This window comes from Leiobunum rupestre, chromosome 2, assembly GCF_980474605.1.
Source record: "Leiobunum rupestre chromosome 2, qqLeiRupe1.1.hap1, whole genome shotgun sequence".
NCBI lineage: Eukaryota > Metazoa > Arthropoda > Arachnida > Opiliones > Sclerosomatidae > Leiobunum > Leiobunum rupestre.
Genome location: NC_143385.1, coordinates 60,477,818 through 60,498,063, shown reverse-complemented (window position 1 = coordinate 60,498,063; position 20,246 = coordinate 60,477,818). Strand labels below are relative to the sequence as shown.

General features: G+C 31.3%; 1 protein-coding gene across 4 annotated transcripts in view; it reads left to right on the top strand.

Annotated features, from left to right (window-relative positions):
* The window catches only part of LOC149958587 (excitatory amino acid transporter-like), a 128,338-nt gene that overhangs the window by 72,397 nt on the left and 35,695 nt on the right, over nt 1-20,246 (top strand). The window contains exon 1 of one of the 4 annotated variants that reach the window (XM_090165942.1): nt 2,950-3,285. The exons of the other annotated variants lie outside the window; for them this stretch is intronic. The gene's annotated coding sequence lies outside the window, so the exon portion shown is untranslated. Of the gene's footprint in view, nt 1-2,949; nt 3,286-20,246 lie in introns of those variants that run through there. 4 annotated transcript variants of the gene reach the window in all.

The following is a 20,246-nucleotide window of genomic DNA, read 5'->3' as shown; positions in this document are numbered from 1 at the left end:
GCATGAAATCTCGAAATCCAGCAAGAAATCTAGAAATTCGGCATGAAATCTCGAAATCCAGCAAGAAATCTAGAAATTCGGCATGAAATCTCGAAATCCGGCAATAAATCTCCATATTTGGCATGAAATCTCGAAATCCGGCAAGAAATCTAGAAATTCGGCAAGAAATTTCGAAATCCAGCAAGAAATCTAGAAATTCGGCAAGAAATTTCGAAATCCAGCAAGAAATCTAGAAATTCGGCAAGAAATTTTGAAATCCAGCAAGAAATCTAGAAATTCGGCAAGAAATTTCGAAATCCAGCAAGAAATCTAGAAATTCGGCATGAAATCTCGAAATCCAGCAAGAAATCTAGAAATTCGGCATGAAATCTCGAAATCCGGCAATAAATCTCCATATTTGGCATGAAATCTCGAAATCCGGCAAGAAATCTCCATATTCGGAATGAAATCTCGAAATCCGGCAAGAAATCCTGAAATCCGGCATGAAATCTAGAAATCCGACGCGAAATCTCGAAATACGGCAAGAAATCTCGAAATCCGGCAAGAAATCTCCATATTCGTCATGAAATCTTGAAATCCGGCAAGAAATCTCGAAATCCGCCATGAAATCTCGAAATCCGTCGAGAAATCTCGAAATTTTAGATAAAAGAAAAAAAAATCAAAATCCAACAAGAAATCTTGAAATCCAGCGTGAAATTCGGATTTCAAAATCCAGTCCACATTTTTGGTGAATGTCCGACCCCTCGAATTAAACATTTACTTTCGCCGGCTCAACGCGGGTTCCAATTCTCCCGAAGTAGAAATTAATTCGTACTTGGACTTGGTGAAGTTTTAAACGAACTCCAGTTAGCTGTCGCCTGTAGCTAAATATTGGGTTTCTATTTTAGGGCGTGGTTGCACTTTTGTAAAAAAGAAAGCAACGTTTCCTCTCCCGCTATTTTAACATCAACACACTGAATCCTATTTTATTTTGAAATCCTCTACTCTCTGAACTCAAAACTGTTCACCCCCCCCCCCATTATAATTTGCATAAGTGCTTTTGTATTATATTTATGACTTTTTTCGGGATATAAAGAATACAAACAAAACTCGTTGAAGCTTAAATTGGAATGTCGTGACAGCACTGTCAAGCTGGCGTAACGTTCACGTTCATACCTTCGGTAACTTAACCTCACCGTTGTTTCTATGGTGTTAGATCGGTGTGTGTTCTAAGAATAAAAGATAAATCAGCAAACGCACCGTTGAGTGTACAGTGCTTTCAGGAAACGCTTTCGACGATATATATTATCGATATATCGATAATAGTCCATTTGATTACGAACTGGAAATTGCTCCTTAATTATTTTTAAACTTAAGTTCCGTGTGTAAAACACGGAACTTAAGTTTAAAAATAAATAAATTAGTTGCTAAAATCGGAATGTTCTTGAGCACTAACTTCTCAATCTAGGGACAGTCAACTCAAGCGCGTAAAAAACTTTATTTAAATTTATGTAACAAAGATATTGTATGTGTAGCTAAGTTATTAAAATTTTTCTAGCTCAGAATAAAATTAAAGGCTCAAGTTGTAGTTAATGCCAATTTCAAGGCTACTAACTTAAGTTTTTATACGTATAACAATTTCTATTCTTGATGCAATAATTTTATTAAGAGCTATACTTGACACAGACTATATATAGCAAGATTCAAAGTTTTGCGTCCGCTGACTTTTAGCTCTCACTTAATCCTTCCCAACACTCTTTGCTTCGGGGGATTTTCGTCCATAGAGCACGTCACCCTGTGAATAGTAAAATAAAATAGTTAAATGTTCCCAAGATAGTCAAACTTACAAATATTAATACATATTTAAGTTACTACCGTAATATAATGATTAAAAAACAACCGATAAATAAATAAAATAACTAATACATAGATAATAGAACAAAGAAATAAAGGAAGAAATAAAGAAAGAAATGTAGAAAGAAATAAATAAAGAAAGAAATGCAGAAAGAAATAAATAAAGAAAGAAATGCAGAAAGAAATAAATAAAGAAAGAAATACAAATAAATACAAAAATAAATAAAGAAATACAGATATAAAAAAGAAATAAAAAGAAGTAAAGAATGAAATAAAGAATGAAATAAAGAATGAAATAAAGAAAGAAATAAAGAATGAAATAAAGAAAGAAATGCATAAAGAAATATATAAAGAAAGAAATGCAGAAAGAAATAAATAAAGAAAAAAATACAAATAAATACAAAAATAAATAAAGAAATACAGATATAAAAAAAGAAATAAAAAGAAGTAAAGAATGAAATAAAGAAAGAAATAAAGAAAGAAATGCATAAAGAAATAAATAAACAAAGAAAGAAATGCATAAAGAAATATATAAAGAAAGAAATGCAGAAAGAAATAAATAAAGAAAGAAATGCAAAAAAGAAATAAATAAATAAAGAAATGCAGAAAGAAATAAACAAAGAAAGAAATACAAATAAATACAAAAATAAATAAAGAAATACAGATATAAAAAAGAAATAAAAAGAAGTAAAGAATGAAATAAAGAAAGAAATAAAGAAAGAAATACAGAAAGAAATAAAGAAATAAATAAAAAGAAAAGCAAAGAAATAAATAAAAAAGAAATACAGAAATAAAAAAATACGGAAATAAATAAAGAAACACAGAAAGAAATTAAGAAAGAAAGAAATATAGAAAGAAATATAGAAAGAAATACAGCAAGTAATAAAGGAAGAAAGAAAGAAATAAGGAAAGAAATACAGAAAGAAAGAATCAAATAAAGAAAGAAATACAGAAAGTAATAAAAAAATAATCAATAAATAATAAAAAATATTGAACTTTCCCAAATAATCTTGAATTTAAACATTCAAATATCGCGCCAATCGCTTAAGCGACGCGAAGCAGACGACGCCGTTACGTCGAGGAACCAGTTGCGCCACCTAGTGGTAGGAGAGTCGTAATACTCCGTGACTTACAAAACTCTTTTCAGTATTGTAGCTCCGCTCCTCTGTGGCTCAGTTGTGATAGAGAAAGTAGGCAGAACCGAAGCGAGGAAAGTTTTTGTATCTCTGCCAGACGCGAAAACGGTGCATGTATCGCATCATGCGTTTAATTTTTTTGCGTCAGTGGCGCTAAGCCTAACAATCGTTGCCCGAAAAAAACACGCTTTTAGACTCGCGCTTACGAAAAAACATTAATCGTTGGATTATTATGATTTTCTGCTTGAACGTTTGATTGCATTTTGGAATTAAACGGCGACTTTTAAATCACATTGGAAAGATAGCATTGTTACAGGTAATTCAATTTTATGTTAATTTATTCGGTGAAAACATTTTGTTCCTTTTAACGTTGAGATTGGATAGTTTTGGGTGGGTTTTTAAAACATTTTTGAACTGTTTTTGTAAGTTTGTGGTTTGGTTTAATTATATCATAAATTTTGTCTATAAATCGTATTGTAGATTTGTTTAAGGGACTTAGTAAGTAATTTTCATTGACGTTCCTGCTTCAGGAAGTACTTGTAAGTAATACTTGGGCTATTGAAACTTCGTTGATAGTGGGTTTGAATTAGGCGCGAAACTACTTCGGTATTTGTTTTAGGCGCCTTGATTAAAAGTACTCTGGATTCTTTAAGACTCCTGTTGAAAATGATTGTGTATTTTAGGTGCGTTTTCGACCTCTATTTTAAGTATTAGGGTTGGTTTTAGACGTCCGTTTTAAGAATTAGGGTTGGTTTTACACGTCCGTTATGAGAATTAGCGTTGGTCTTAGACGTCCGTTTTAAGTATTAAGGTGCGTTTTAGACGTCCGTTTTAAGTATTAGGGTTGGTTTTAGACGTCCGTTTTAAGAATTAGGGTTGGTTTTAGACGTCCGTTTTAAGAATTAGGGTTGGTTTTAGACGTCCGTTTTAAGCTGTAGGGTTGGTTTTAGATGTCCTTTAAAATAATGGTTTCTTAGGTTTCTATTAGACGTCGCGTCGGTTGAATATAATTGGATTTGGATTTGGCATTAGATGCCCTTTGGAAGTATTAGGGTTTGTTTTAGACGCCTGTTAAAAATAATTGCGTTTTGGTGTTGGTTTTAGACGGCTGTTGAAAACAATTGCGTTTTGGTTTTATTTTTAGACACCAGTTGAAAATTTGCGTTTTGGTGTTGGTTTTAGGCGCCCGTTGGATATGTTTGATTTAGATCCCTTGGAAATAGTAGGATTTGTTTTAGGCACCCGTTGAATATAATCTAGTTTGTTTTAGACCCCCTTGGAAATAGTAGGGTTTTGTTTTAGGCGCCCGTTGAAAATGATTGTTTTAGGCGCCCGTTAAAAATGATGGTTTTAGGCGCCCGTTGAAAATAAGTTTTTTTAAAATCCTCTTGGAAATAGTAGGGTTTGTTTAAGTCGCCCGTTGAAAATGATGGTTTTAGGCGCCCGTTAAAAATGATGGTTTTGGGCGCCCGTTGAAAATAAGTTTGTTTTAGATCCTCTTGGAAATAGTAGGGTTTGTTATAGGCGCCCGTTGAAAATGGGTTTGTTTTAGGCACCTGTTGAAAATGATTGTTTTAGTGACCAGTTGAAAATAATCTTGTTTGTTTTAAATCCCCTTGGAAATAGTAAGGTTTGTTTTAGGCACTTCAACCGATTTTAAAATACCATAGCCAATTTTAAATGTAGTTTTCTTAATTTTCGAAGCAATGTTGTTGATAAGGGAAATCGTGAATCCGAGCTTGTTGAACTGCAGTCGCTTCTTTTTAGGGCGATAAAGTGTCGGCAGTTGTGGGGTTAAAATTAGTGTTTCCATGTTGATAGTGGGTCAACGCCAGGTTCTCCTAAAAATAGGCTCTAGTAGGGAAATAGTTTCTTTTTGGCGGCCTGTCAAAAATAGTAAAGCAATTAAAGAACACGTGGGCCGTCCATGATTGCGTAAGACAGGTTACAGACTCCGCTATGAAAATATTTGTTTTAAACAGAGGTAGCGCCAATATTTACATACGATCTTAAGTCTCTTAAAATGTTGGCCTTTTATTAATTGTAGTTTTTACTATACGTTGTCAGCGCTTCAGCAGGTGGAAGCTCTAACAGAAGTTAATAATATAATCTCTTTCAAGCAAAGTATGCATCGAATCCGTAATATTGAAACGAATTTCCGATTTTACTTATTTCAAAACCGCATTTTACTTATTTCAAAACCGCATTTTACATATTTAAAAGCTGCATATTACATATTAAAAACCGCATTTTACTTATGTCAAAACCGCATTTTACTTATGTCAAAACCGCATTTTACTTATGTCAAAACCGCATTTTACTTATGTCAAAACCGCATTTTACTTATTTCAAAAACTGCATTTTACTTATTTCAATTCCAATATTTTACTTATTTCAATTCCAATATTTTACTTATTTCAATCCCAATATTTTACTTATTTCAAAATAATATATTTTACCTATTTAAAAACGACATATTTTACTTATTTCAAAATAATATATTTTACCTATTTAAAAACGACATATTTTACTTATTTAAGACCATGTTTTACTTATCTAAAAATGTTTATTATTACTTTTACTGATTTATACCAATGTAGAGAAAGTCGCCATACGATGCATTTAGTCTAGCACTATTTTGAAATCAAGCTTAAAATAATTTTGTCAATTTTAAATTCAATAATTAATTAGTCGTAATAGAGCGTTCTATAAAATCGGCCCAAAACCGGCCCATACTTTCATACAGACTATAGAGCTAGTTCAGCAGGACTAAAAACTGTTGTTATTCTTTGGTTTAAGAGAATTCGGCTTATGTCCTGTCTTTATATGAATATTTTAAAGACGTACCTTTTAGGAGTTGTAGGAGGGACCCTAGGTGTTGAAGTATGTTTGGGGTTAAGAATATTTTCATGATCTAAGTTTCTTTTTAAACCCGTGGATTTGGGACTAGTATTTTGCTTATTGGCCAGTATACATTTATTCCAAAAAATCATTTAAAATAAGAAAAACGGCGCGGAAAGTCGGAAATTAGTGAAGCCTAGGCTAGCAACTACGCTACTCCTAAAAATTGACTGCTCTCAATTTCTTACGGGTTTGCCAGATAAATATTTTTCTCTCACACGAAAAACCGGCCAAACCTTCACCTCCTCCGAACTCAGAAGGGGGAAAGCACACCACACCGATTTTATAGAACGCTAGAAGCATTATTAAACTAACGTTATATATTATTAACTAATCACCTGAAAATCGGAAAATATTTTAAGCAGTTCTGGAGAGTTTCCATCTATAAGTAGAAAAATCGTTTTTGGTTTTAGATGTTAAATGCTCTTTTCATACTTACCAGATTTCCATATGTAAATTGTGATATTTAAAAAAAAATGGTTTCTTAACCGGAAATTCTTATCTAATTTCTTTAAAAAATTTAAGATTAAACATCGTAGAAAACTTAGATGATTTATAACCAAATACTATATAAATGTTTTTATAAATGAACTTAAGAATTGCGAACTTAGAATGTCGAACTTTCAAATATGAGAATCTCGTACTTCTAAATTTCAGAATCTTGTCATTTCAAATTTCAGAATCTTGTCATTTCAAATTTCATAATCTTGTCATTTCAAATTTCAGAATCTCGTACTTTCTAATTTGAGAATCTCGTACTTTCTAATTTGAGAATCTCGTACTTTCTAATTTGAGAATCTCGTACTTTCTAATTTGAGAATCTCGTACTTCCAAATTTAAAAATATCGTACTTTCAAATTTCTCGTGCTTTCTGAATAACGTACTAATAATGAATTTCAGAATAACGAAATATTAAATTTCAGAATCCGGTACGTAACATCCAATACGTTGAAAAAAGAAAATTGTCACTTACACTAATTTGACACCGATCTGTCAAATACACGAAATGAAACGTCACTTTCGTCAAGATACACCGTCTAAGATATCGTCTCATTGAGACAACTATCCGTGTTAATTAGTTTCGTCGACGTTACTTGGTAATATATCGTGAACTTGCGATTGCCAAAACTTTCCTTTTAGGCAAAGATTAAATGGAAAATTTCCTAAATGGACTAGACTCTCCCAAAACAAAACAAGACATATCTAACAAGGAGACTACCCGAGGTGGTTATCACCGATTTTGTTGAAACTCGGGGGTTATCTAGACCTTATGGTAGTATGAAAATTCGCGAACGGAAAAGTTGCAATGGGCTTTAGTTTTCCTATGGCAAACGAAAATGTTTTTGACCTCTCCATTTAAAAAAGCATGGGATTTTCTCGGTTACCCAAATTTTGTTAAAATTTAACGAAAATTGATCAATTTTACCCAAAACTCTTGATCAATATTACCCAAAATAGGTCAAATTCTTCTTTCTGGGTAAGTTTTTAAAAGTTAATTTTTTCCAATTTTTTAAGTAAGTAAGTACCCTGTGAAACCGAGAAAATCCCATGCTTTTTTAAATGGAGTTTTTGGGTTTTGAGAAATCAAAAACATTTTTGGTTGGCATGGGAAAACTTAAGCCCATTGCAACTTTTCCCTTGGCGAATCTTCATACTACCATAAGGTCTACCTAACCCCCGAGTTTCAACAAAATCGGTGATAACCACCACGGGTAGTCTCCTTGTAAGTGCAACGCTGACAGAAATATTCTATTGGGTCCTTCTGGCTAGTGTCAATTAAAATCTTTTACCTCTGTATTAGACTGGTTTTCGATCTGTCTGTCTTTAACCCACATTTATGTACAAATAAGCATTACGCTCAAGTCAATACAGGTTTATATCAAGTTTTAATAGCAATAATAGAACGTTTTACTAGGTAATTATGCCACTACTTTATAATACGAAAAATGAATTTTTAAACAATGTTATATTGTGACTTAATTTTATTAAAAATTAGCTGTGTTGTTTGATTTTAAACAGTTTTGCTTTTAAGACAAATAATTGATTTAAATCGTCTCTTGTTAAATTTCTTGTAATATACAAAAACCGGAAATGTTTTAACAATTAATAAATTTGTTTTATTAATTAAAAACAATTAAAATAAATGCAATCGGTTTAAATCAAAGTTTAATTTTTAAATATAATGTAGACTTATAATATAATCATAACGTAGTATAATATACTCATAATGTAGAATAATATAATCATATTGTAGTATAATATAATCATAACGTAGTATAATATTATAATAACGTAGTATAATATTATCATAACGTAGTATAATATTATCATAACGTAGTATAATATTATCATAACGTAGTATAATATTATCATAACGTAGTATAATATTATCATAACGTAGTATAATATTATCATAACGTAGTATAATATTATCATAACGTAGTATAATATTATCATAACTTAGTATAGTATAATCATAATGTAGTATAGTATAATCATAATGTAGTATAATATTATCATAACGTAGTATAATATTATCATAACGTAGTATAATATTATCATAACGTAGTATAATATTATCATAACGTAGGATAATATAATCATAACGTTAGGATAATATAATCATAACGTTAGGATAATATAGTCATAATACTATGATCAAATAATAATCAGAATATAATGTAATCATAATTTAATATAATATAATGATTACATAATGATCATAATACAAAAAATAATAAAATCATAACCTATACTATAGTTCTATAATAGAATATAATATGAAATGAAATGAAATTAGTTTATTAATCGTGCATAACAACAGTACAGATAGCACCAACAAGGTTATACATATAATAACATATTTAATGTGATAATTAACAGTAAAGACCTTCAATGGTATACTGATCATATAATAATCAGAATAATGTAGTATATTAATAATAATTTCTAAGTTTTCTATTCGAATTTTGGGCATAATATTTTAATCAGTGACGAAATGTAGTTTATTCGCCAGAAGAGCAACTGTCAAAACACTTCCCTACGTCAACCAATTGACGCTCTTAGCCAATGCCTTATCAATTACTATATTTAAATAAACGATTACATTTAACCGATGACAGATATAGCCTAATCTGAAAGCGGTTCTGTTTTATGTCTCGGAAGAAAAAATAAATACTTTTAAATTCCGAGTACATGATAAATATATGTTGGCGGGTATATCGTGAAATTGCTGCTCTATTTAAAAGAAATCTATTGACGACTAAAATAAACCCAACAATATTTTCTTGTTTTTCTAACACTGAGGTATGTTTTGGTAACCCAAAAAACTAACGTTATATCAGAAGTTTATAATATCTGTTGTGAGAGAAGTATACATCTATAGGCCATTGAAATGAAACATTTTATTTAAAAAAGTGCTTCATTTAAAGATGCCAAATGTAAAAATTATTGATAAGGCATATTTTACTTATATATGTCAAATCCGCATTTTATTTATGTAAAATCCGCATTTTACTTATGTCAAATCCGCATTTACTTATGTCAAATGCGCATTTACTTATGTCATATGCGCATTTACTTATGTCAAAAGCGCATTTTACTTATGTCAAATGCGCATTTACTTATGTCAAATGCGCATTTACTTATGTCATATGCGCATTTACTTATGTCAAATGCGCATTTTACTTATGTCAAATCCGCTTTTACTTATGTCAAATCCGCATTTTACTTATGTCAAATCCGCTTTTTACTTATGTCAAATCCGCATTTTACTTATGTCAAATCCGCATTTTACTTATGTCAAATCCGCATTTTACTTCTTTTGTCAAATCCGCATTTTACTTTTGTCAAATCCACATTTTACTTTTGTCAAATCCACATTTTACTTTTGTCAAATCCGCATTTTACTTTTGTCAAATCCGCATTTTACTTTTGTCAAATCCGCATTTTACTTTTGTCAAATCCGCATTTTACTTATGTTTTTAAACGTAACGAGCGCCAATCGCCTGTTGGTGGAAGCTAGGAGCAACAAACACAACACCCCACACAAGGAAAACGCAACCCGTTAAAAGTCGTGGATTTTCTTGCGTACATTTTTCATTGGCTAGACGCTTTAGCGCCAGCTGCCGTTGTAAGGGGAAAATTCGGAAATTGTATTTCCCCCCGCCCGTAAAACGTTCAGCGTAAAGGCTCGTGACGCTCGTCCAATGAAATTCGTACACAACCCTTCGTTAGCGTGTTTACAGGCTAGCGGCGTTCTCCTTGTGTTTGTTGCTCCTAGATGGAAGTGATAAATTCGTTGATCCCACCTAGTTAAGTCATAGTAGAGGTATAAATCTATTTAGTATGTTTCAATTGCGATAGTCTCTCAGAACAATGGAAATACGTCCTCATTAATATATAACGTATTTCAACTGTACAATAATTATTTATTACTAGGATATAAAATTTTAATTATTTATTACTATGGATTCACCTGTCTATGTAAATGGTTATGAAAAATTACGCTTAACCGTACCTAGATGATAAAATTACATTCCGTCTTTTAGACTTGTATGGTAATATTTTATACCAAGTTCTTTTTGGAAATTGATTTTTCTCAGAATACTCAAAATAAGTTGAAACGTAAGATTCGTTTGAGTCGGGGGAAGATAATTGGTCTTTCCAAAGAAAGTACGAGTTTGCTCAGGGCTCCGCTTTTGAAATTTAATTCTTTATTCTTTTTTTATATAATAAAATTGAATTTTGTGGGTGTATCGAATTTTCTAACAAAATTGGAAATTGAAGTTTCTTGAGATTTTGCTAAAAATAACTATCTACTTTCCTACTGGACCGTGACAACCACGAATCGCCTGGCAGCCAGAGGAGCCGGGTTCGACCCCAGCTTGTGGCATTGGGTGAAAACTCCGAACAAATCCTTCCGCGTTGAGTTTGCAAGTTATCTCCGCCACTGGTTTGAGGGATTTTCTCCCGAGCTCTTCGGTTTCCCCCTTCCATCAAACCTGTAGCGGTTAACGGTAATAGTTTGTGTAGGGGGCTGTTGGCTCGCGTGGCATGAAGGGCTTGCCACCACCCTCCTATACGCATTGTAATTAAAAATCGCTAAATGTTTGGCGCTCGCTAGATGATTTGTGCTCGCTAGATGATTTGTGCTCGCTAGATGATTTGTGCTCGCTAGATGATTTGTGCTCGCTAGATGATTTGTGCTCGCTAGATGATTTGTGCTCGCTAGATGATTTGTGCTCGCTAGATGATTTGTGCTCGCTAGATGATTTGTGCTCGCTAGATGATTTGTGCTCGCTAGATGATTTGTGCTCGCTAGATGATTTGTGCTCGCTAGATGATTTGTGCTCGCTAGATGATTTGTGCTCGCTAGATGATTTGTGCTCGCTAGATGATTTGTGCCTAGGGTGGTGCCTTGAGTATAAGGCTAGTTGATAGAGAACTCTGAGGATAAATAAATAAATTCTTTAATCACTAACACTATTATTTTTCTATCTCAAAACGTAGACTGAAGCCCTTCGTAAACATAAGCAATTTCCGTTACAATTTCTGAATTCGTTTCTGATAACATTTTATGTTTTTTGCCATAAAGAAAAAAACACATTTTAATTTACGCAGAAAAAGTTAAATTTAGAATCGTTCTTGTAGTTTGTAAATTTGGGTAATAATACGCGACTCGAATCAAAATTGGACGGGGAAATAACAATTTTTCAACGTAAAGTAGAATGTACAGCTTCAACGGGACAAAAAATATTTGCTAGTAAAAATTTAATCGATCTACTCAGAAATTCACGGCGCGCGTACAAGAGGAAGTAGTTATTTTATACATAATTTTCATTCATTGATGTAATCGAAAATTTAAATAAATTTCTAATAATTATTAGTACTTCTACTTATTTTGCTTTGAATTTTCTACGCTACATCAATCATATTTCAAAATTTTCATAAATACATAGACGTCACTTAGATAATCTAAATTAATGATTTTTTAAATATCAACTTTTAATGTATCAATTTGATTTAAATATCTTATTTAAACCAAATGTATTTAAATTGGCTTTTTAAATCAAAGAACCCTACTAAAGGGCTACAGACCAAAACTATTAATCTCCAATCTCAAAACCTAGACAAACACTATTAATCTCCAATCTCGAAGCCTAGACAAAGACTATTAATCTCTAATCTCGAAACCTAGACAAACACTATTAATCTCCAATCTCAAACCTAGACAAACACTATTAATCTCCAATCTCAAACCTAGACAAACACTATTAATCTCCAATCTCGAAGCCTAGACAAACACTATTAATCTCCAATCTCGAAACCTAGACAAACACTATTAATCTCCAATCTCGAAACCTAGACAAACACTATTAATCTCCAATCTCAAACCTAGACAAACACTATTAATCTCCAATCTCGAAACCTAGACAAACACTATTAATCTCCAATCTCGAAACCTAGACCAACACTATTAATCTCCAATCTCGAAACCTAGACAAACACTATTAATCTCCAATCTCGAAACCTAGACAAACACTATTAATCTCCAATCTCAAACCTAGACAAACACTATTAATCTCCAATCTCAAACCTAGACAAACACTATTAATCTCCAATCTCGAAACCTAGACAAACACTATTAATCTCCAATCTCAAACCTAGACAAACACTATTTATCTCCAATCTCGAAACCCAGACCAGCCCTTTTAATCTCCAATCTCAAAACCGGGACCAACGTTATTAATCTCCAATTTCATCACCTGCACCAACGCTATTAATCTTCAATCTCGAGACCTAGACCAACGCGAATAATCTTAAATCTGAAAACCAAGTACTACACCATTAATCTTAAAGCTATTAATCTTAAATCTGAAAACGTATCATCTAAGCTTAAGTCTCAAAATCTATAAGTTAGTAATAAATACAAGTTTTAGCTCAAAACGTACAGACATATTTAAGCCCTTAAGAGAGATCGCATTCGACCAAGCTGGTTCTATAAAATGGAATGTTTCCGTTTCAAGCCTTAATAAAATATTTATCGCTTTGTATACACGCCTAGGGATATTTAAGACGTACAATTTTGTCTTTAACGTCTGATTACGTAAACGTAAAAGTAGTTATCTCAAGGTTGCAACGAGGGGGAAATTTACAGATACTTAAGACTTCACGCAGACCGGTTAACCTTCACTCGTGAACGCGCTTAATGCCAATTTTAACGGATTTTATAAACACCGTCCGTGTTATCTCGCTTCCAAACATTCTTATACGCTTCGAGCAATAAAATATGGCTCAATTCATTAAATAAAGTGTGAAACGAAGCGTTTATAATCAATTCTTAACGCTGTTTTATCGTTTCTGAGCCGGTATCATGGATATTTAACTGGAAACTTGACACTCAGTCGCTTCTTTGACCCCGAAAGAATTAAGTCTTTGGAATTCACATTTCATGCTTTTTTACAAACTGGGAACAAGTAAATTAGGTTTGTTAGGGTCGAGGTTGGTATCTTAGGTCTCTTGGACTTCTTGTTTATCTTAATTTCAGATTTCTTATAAGATCTTAATTTCAGATTTCTTACAAAGATAAGACCCTAATGTCAGATTTCTTATAAAGTTGAGACCTTAAATTCAAATTTCTTATAGAACTAAGTTCGTTATTTCAGATTCTTATAAAGCTAAGATCGTAATTTCAGATTTCTTACAGAGCTAAGATCAAAAGTTCAGATTTCTTATAAAGTTTTTCTTATAGAACTAAGATCAAAAGTTCAGATTTCTTATAAAGTTTTTCTTATAGAACTAAGTTCGTTATTTAAGATTTCTTACAAAGCTAAGATCGTTACTTCATATTTCTTACAAAGCTAAGATCGTTACTTCATATTTCTTACAAAGCTAAGATCGTTATTTCAGATTTCTTACAAAGCTAAGATCGTTATTTCAGATTTCTTACAAAGCTAAGATCGTTATTTCAGATTTCTTACAAAGCTAAGATCGTTATTTCAGATTTCTTACAAAGCTAAGATCGTTATTTCAGATTTCTTACAAAGCTAAGATCGTTACTTCATATTTCTTACAAAGCTAAGATCGTTACTTCATATTTCTTACAAAGCTAAGATCGTTATTTCAGATTTCTTACAAAGCTAAGATCGTTATTTCAGATTTCTTACAAAGCTAAGATCGTTATTTCAGATTTCTTACAAAGCTAAGATCGTTATTTCAGATTTCTTACAAAGCTAAGATCGTTATTTCAGATTTCTTACAAAGCTAAGATCGTTATTTCAGATTTCTTACAAAGCTAAGATCGTTATTTCAGATTTCTTACAAAGCTAAGATCGTTACTTCATATTTCTTACAAAGCTAAGATCGTTATTTCAGATTTCTTACAAAGCTAAGATCGTTACTTCATATTTCTTACAAAGCTAAGATCGTTACTTCATATTTCTTACAAAGCTAAGATCGTTATTTCAGATTTCTTACAAAGCTAAGATCGTTACTTCATATTTCTTACAAAGCTAAGATCGTTACTTCATATTTCTTACAAAGCTAAGATCGTTATTTCAGATTTCTTACAAAGCTAAGATCGTTACTTCATATTTCTTACAAAGCTAAGATCGTTATTTCAGATTTCTTACAAAGCTAAGATCGTTATTTCAGATTTCTTACAAAGCTAAGATCGTTATTTCAGATTTCTTACAAAGCTAAGATCGTTATTTCAGATTTCTTACAAAGCTAAGATCGTTATTTCAGATTTCTTACAAAGCTAAGATCGTTATTTCAGATTTCTTACAAAGCTAAGATCGTTATTTCAGATTTCTTACAAAGCTAAGATCGTTATTTCAGATTTCTTACAAAGCTAAGATCGTTATTTCAGATTTCTTACAAAGCTAAGATCGTTATTTCAGATTTCTTACAAAGCTAAGATCGTTACTTCATATTTCTTACAAAGCTAAGATCGTTATTTCAGATTTCTTACAAAGCTAAGATCGTTACTTCATATTTCTTACAAAGCTAAGATCGTTACTTCATATTTCTTACAAAGCTAAGATCGTTATTTCAGATTTCTTACAAAGCTAAGATCGTTATTTCAGATTTCTTACAAAGCTAAGATCGTTATTTCAGATTTCTTACAAAGCTAAGATCGTTATTTCAGATTTCTTACAAAGCTAAGATCGTTATTTCAGATTTCTTACAAAGCTAAGATCGTTATTTCAGATTTCTTACAAAGCTAAGATCGTTATTTCAGATTTCTTACAAAGCTAAGATCGTTATTTCAGATTTCTTACAAAGCTAAGATCGTTATTTCAGATTTCTTACAAAGCTAAGATCGTTACTTCATATTTCTTACAAAGCTAAGATCGTTATTTCAGATTTCTTACAAAGCTAAGATCGTTACTTCATATTTCTTACAAAGCTAAGATCGTTACTTCATATTTCTTACAAAGCTAAGATCGTTATTTCAGATTTCTTATAAAGTTGAGACCTTAAATTCAAATTTCTTATAGAACTAAGTTCGTTATTTCAGATTCTTATAAAGCTAAGATCGTAATTTCAGATTTCTTACAGAGCTAAGATCAAAAGTTCAGATTTCTTATAAAGTTTTTCTTATAGAACTAAGATCAAAAGTTCAGATTTCTTATAAAGTTTTTCTTATAGAACTAAGTTCGTTATTTAAGATTTCTTACAAAGCTAAGATCGTTACTTCATATTTCTTACAAAGCTAAGATCGTTACTTCATATTTCTTACAAAGCTAAGATCGTTATTTCAGATTTCTTACAAAGCTAAGATCGTTATTTCAGATTTCTTACAAAGCTAAGATCGTTATTTCAGATTTCTTACAAAGCTAAGATCGTTATTTCAGATTTCTTACAAAGCTAAGATCGTTACTTCATATTTCTTACAAAGCTAAGATCGTTATTTCAGATTTCTTACAAAGCTAAGATCGTTACTTCATATTTCTTACAAAGCTAAGATCGTTACTTCATATTTCTTACAAAGCTAAGATCGTTATTTCAGATTTCTTACAAAGCTAAGATCGTTATTTCAGATTTCTTACAAAGCTAAGATCGTTATTTCAGATTTCTTACAAAGCTAAGATCGTTATTTCAGATTTCTTACAAAGCTAAGATCGTTATTTCAGATTTCTTACAAAGCTAAGATCGTTATTTCAGATTTCTTACAAAGCTAAGATCGTTATTTCAGATTTCTTACAAAGCTAAGATCGTTACTTCATATTTCTTACAAAGCTAAGATCGTTATTTCAGATTTCTTACAAAGCTAAGATCGTTACTTCATATTTCTTACAAAGCTAAGATCGTTACTTCATATTTCTTACAAAGCTAAGATCGTTATTTCAGATTTCTTACAAAGCTAAGATCGTTATTTCAGATTTCTTACAAAGCTAAGATCGTTATTTCAGATTTCTTACAAAGCTAAGATCGTTATTTCAGATTTCTTACAAAGCTAAGATCGTTATTTCAGATTTCTTACAAAGCTAAGATCGTTATTTCAGATTTCTTACAAAGCTAAGATCGTTATTTCAGATTTCTTACAAAGCTAAGATCGTTATTTCAGATTTCTTACAAAGCTAAGATCGTTATTTCAGATTTCTTACAAAGCTAAGATCGTTATTTCAGATTTCTTACAAAGCTAAGATCGTTATTTCAGATTTCTTACAAAGCTAAGATCGTTATTTCAGATTTCTTACAAAGCTAAGATCGTTATTTCAGATTTCTTACAAAGCTAAGATCGTTATTTCAGATTTCTTACAAAGCTAAGATCGTTATTTCAGATTTCTTACAAAGCTAAGATCGTTATTTCAGATTTCTTACAAAGCTAAGATCGTTATTTCAGATTTCTTACAAAGCTAAGATCGTTATTTCAGATTTCTTACAAAGCTAAGATCGTTATTTCAGATTTCTTACAAAGCTAAGATCGTTATTTCAGATTTCTTACAAAGCTAAGATCGTTATTTCAGATTTATTACAAAGCTAAGATCGTTATTTCAGATTTCTTACAAAGCTAAGATCGTTATTTCAGATTTCTTACAAAGCTAAGATCGTTATTTCAGATTTCTTACAAAGCTAAGATCGTTATTTCAGATTTCTTACAAAGCTAAGATCGTTACTTCATATTTCTTACAAAGCTAAGATCGTTACTTCATATTTCTTACAAAGCTAAGATCGTTATTTCAGATTTCTTACAAAGCTAAGATCGTTATTTCAGATTTCTTACAAAGCTAAGATCGTTATTTCAGATTTCTTACAAAGCTAAGATCGTTATTTCAGATTTCTTACAAAGCTAAGATCGTTATTTCAGATTTCTTACAAAGCTAAGATCGTTATTTCAGATTTCTTACAAAGCTAAGATCGTTATTTCAGATTTCTTACAAAGCTAAGATCGTTATTTCAGATTTCTTACAAAGCTAAGATCGTTATTTCAGATTTCTTACAAAGCTAAGATCGTTATTTCAGATTTCTTACAAAGCTAAGATCGTTATTTCAGATTTCTTACAAAGCTAAGATCGTTATTTCAGATTTCTTACAAAGCTAAGATCGTTATTTCAGATTTCTTACAAAGCTAAGATCGTTATTTCAGATTTCTTACAAAGCTAAGATCGTTACTTCATATTTCTTACAAAGCTAAGATCGTTATTTCAGATTTCTTACAAAGCTAAGATCGTTATTTCAGATTTCTTACAAAGCTAAGATCGTTATTTCAGATTTCTTACAAAGCTAAGATCGTTATTTCAGATTTCTTACAAAGCTAAGATCGTTATTTCAGATTTCTTACAAAGCTAAGATCGTTATTTCAGATTTCTTACAAAGCTAAGATCGTTATTTCAGATTTCTTACAAAGCTAAGATCGTTATTTCAGATTTCTTACAAAGCTAAGATCGTTATTTCAGATTTCTTACAAAGCTAAGATCGTTACTTCATATTTCTTACAAAGCTAAGATCGTTACTTCATATTTCTTACAAAGCTAAGATCGTTATTTCAGATTTCTTACAAAGCTAAGATCGTTATTTCAGATTTCTTACAAAGCTAAGATCGTTACTTCATATTTCTTACAAAGCTAAGATCGTTATTTCAGATTTCTTACAAAGCTAAGATCGTTATTTCAGATTTCTTACAAAGCTAAGATCGTTATTTCAGATTTCTTACAAAGCTAAGATCGTTATTTCAGATTTCTTACAAAGCTAAGATCGTTATTTCAGATTTCTTACAAAGCTAAGATCGTTATTTCAGATTTCTTACAAAGCTAAGATCGTTATTTCAGATTTCTTACAAAGCTAAGATCGTTATTTCAGATTTCTTACAAAGCTAAGATCGTTATTTCAGATTTCTTACAAAGCTAAGATCGTTATTTCAGATTTCTTACAAAGCTAAGATCGTTATTTCAGATTTCTTATATAGTTAAGATCGTTATTTCAGATTTCTTATATAGTTAAGATGATCATTTCAGATTTCTAATATAGCCAAGATCATAATTAAAAATTTTGATACAGCTAAGTTCCACATTCAGTTCTCTTGCATATCTAAGTTCTTCATTTCAGATTTCTCATTAAAGAGTTTATCTTTTCAGATTAATATTATAACTGAGTTCTGGTTTTCAGATTTATCTCGGCATAGGTCGTAATTTCAAATTTATTATAGAGCTAAGTTTATTATTATTCGTAAATAGTGGCAATTCCAACGTGGTTTTCCACACACCTTTCAACAAATAGCAAGTTTATAAAAGCACCACCCAAACAAAACACTATCGTCACACTTTGTTAGTTATCCCGATAAAATAAACTTCATCTTTCACCCGCGTAGAGGCATACATTAATGCTTTTGAATAGCGGATACAAACTGAATAAATATTGAAACTATAATGTACTTGTATCTTTTTTTTTGTCCGTCGCGCTAATACGTTGCAGTTGTCGCATACCAAAGTCGACATTTCCCCTGTTCGATAGTTCGTCGACATCATAGATGGCGCCAGAGTTATACTTTGATAAAATATCATTTTTCATAAATTTCCGTTTTGGTTGACACTGTTGTCAAAGCTATCACAAAACTGACTACCAGGGTATAGAGGGAGTACGTAATCGTATCGATGGATTCGTCGCTGTCTGTTCTAGGACTGTGGAGCCCTCTAGTGGGGATTTAATAAAAACTTATTTATATTATCAAATTAATATTAAATCAAATAAGTGTTTATCTTGCCAAATTTTCGGTTTCATGAATGTAGATTTCATAAAAATTACATTCTTAGGAATTAAATTAAATTTTGATATTGCACTTTTTTCACCAATAGTTCCGCTTAACTAATGTGGATTTCATAAGAATTAAAGTAAAATTAAATTTTTAATAAATTGAAGTTAAATTGATATTAAATTGGTAATAAATTGATATTAAATTGATATTAAATTGATATGAAATGGATAATAAATTGATATTAAATTGATAATAAATTGATAATAAGCTGATGTTAATTTGATGTTAAATATATAATTAATTGATGTTAAAAAGATATTAAATTGATATAAAATTGATATCCAATTGATATCCAATTTATATTATTGATGTGAAATTGATATGAAATTGAAGTGAAATTGATATTGAATTGATATTGAATCTATATTGAATCTATATTGAACCTATATTGAATCTATATTGAACCTATATTGAATTGATGTGAAAATGGTATTGAATTGATATTGATAAGAAAATACTATTGCTGTGCCTTCACTGAAGACTTAAGCGCGGAACTATATTTTTATTTAAGCCAACTTGTTTTGGATCACACGCCCGTTGTCCAGTTCCGGTCCGTGAGATCCGCTTTGTACTCCCCAAAAACCTTATTATTTTTCGATTATTTTTGTATATTCTGCCGTAGTATGTCAAATAAGAAGAAAAATTGGGCAGCGTGTTGTGTTGGCTTGATTGTTGTCGAAAGGTGGCAGTCACAGACTACGCGAAGGGTTAATGTACTACGCACCTTGAATGTAAAATAATTGTCCGCTGCACAGTCTAGACTGAAATAATATTTTGCTTTGCGTGGCTGATTTACATTTACCTGTATTTTCAATCTAGATATTTTTACCGTCTGTGCCTGCAAAATGGATCTGTTATCGAAATATTTATTTTTGTAATGTAATTTTGAAAAGTAGCCATTATTTAGAAAAATATTATATTAACGCTATGCACTGCTGAAAGGGAATGTGCACTGATTAAGTCCCCCCCCCCCTTACAGAAGTGTAGACTGTACACAATGAAGCTACAAGTTTCCTCTACACGTTTTCGAGGGCTTGTTTAGTCTGTCTTTTTGTAGTGGATCAATAAATTTCGCATTTCTGACAGCAGATTTAGCAGCAACTAAACGTAATTGG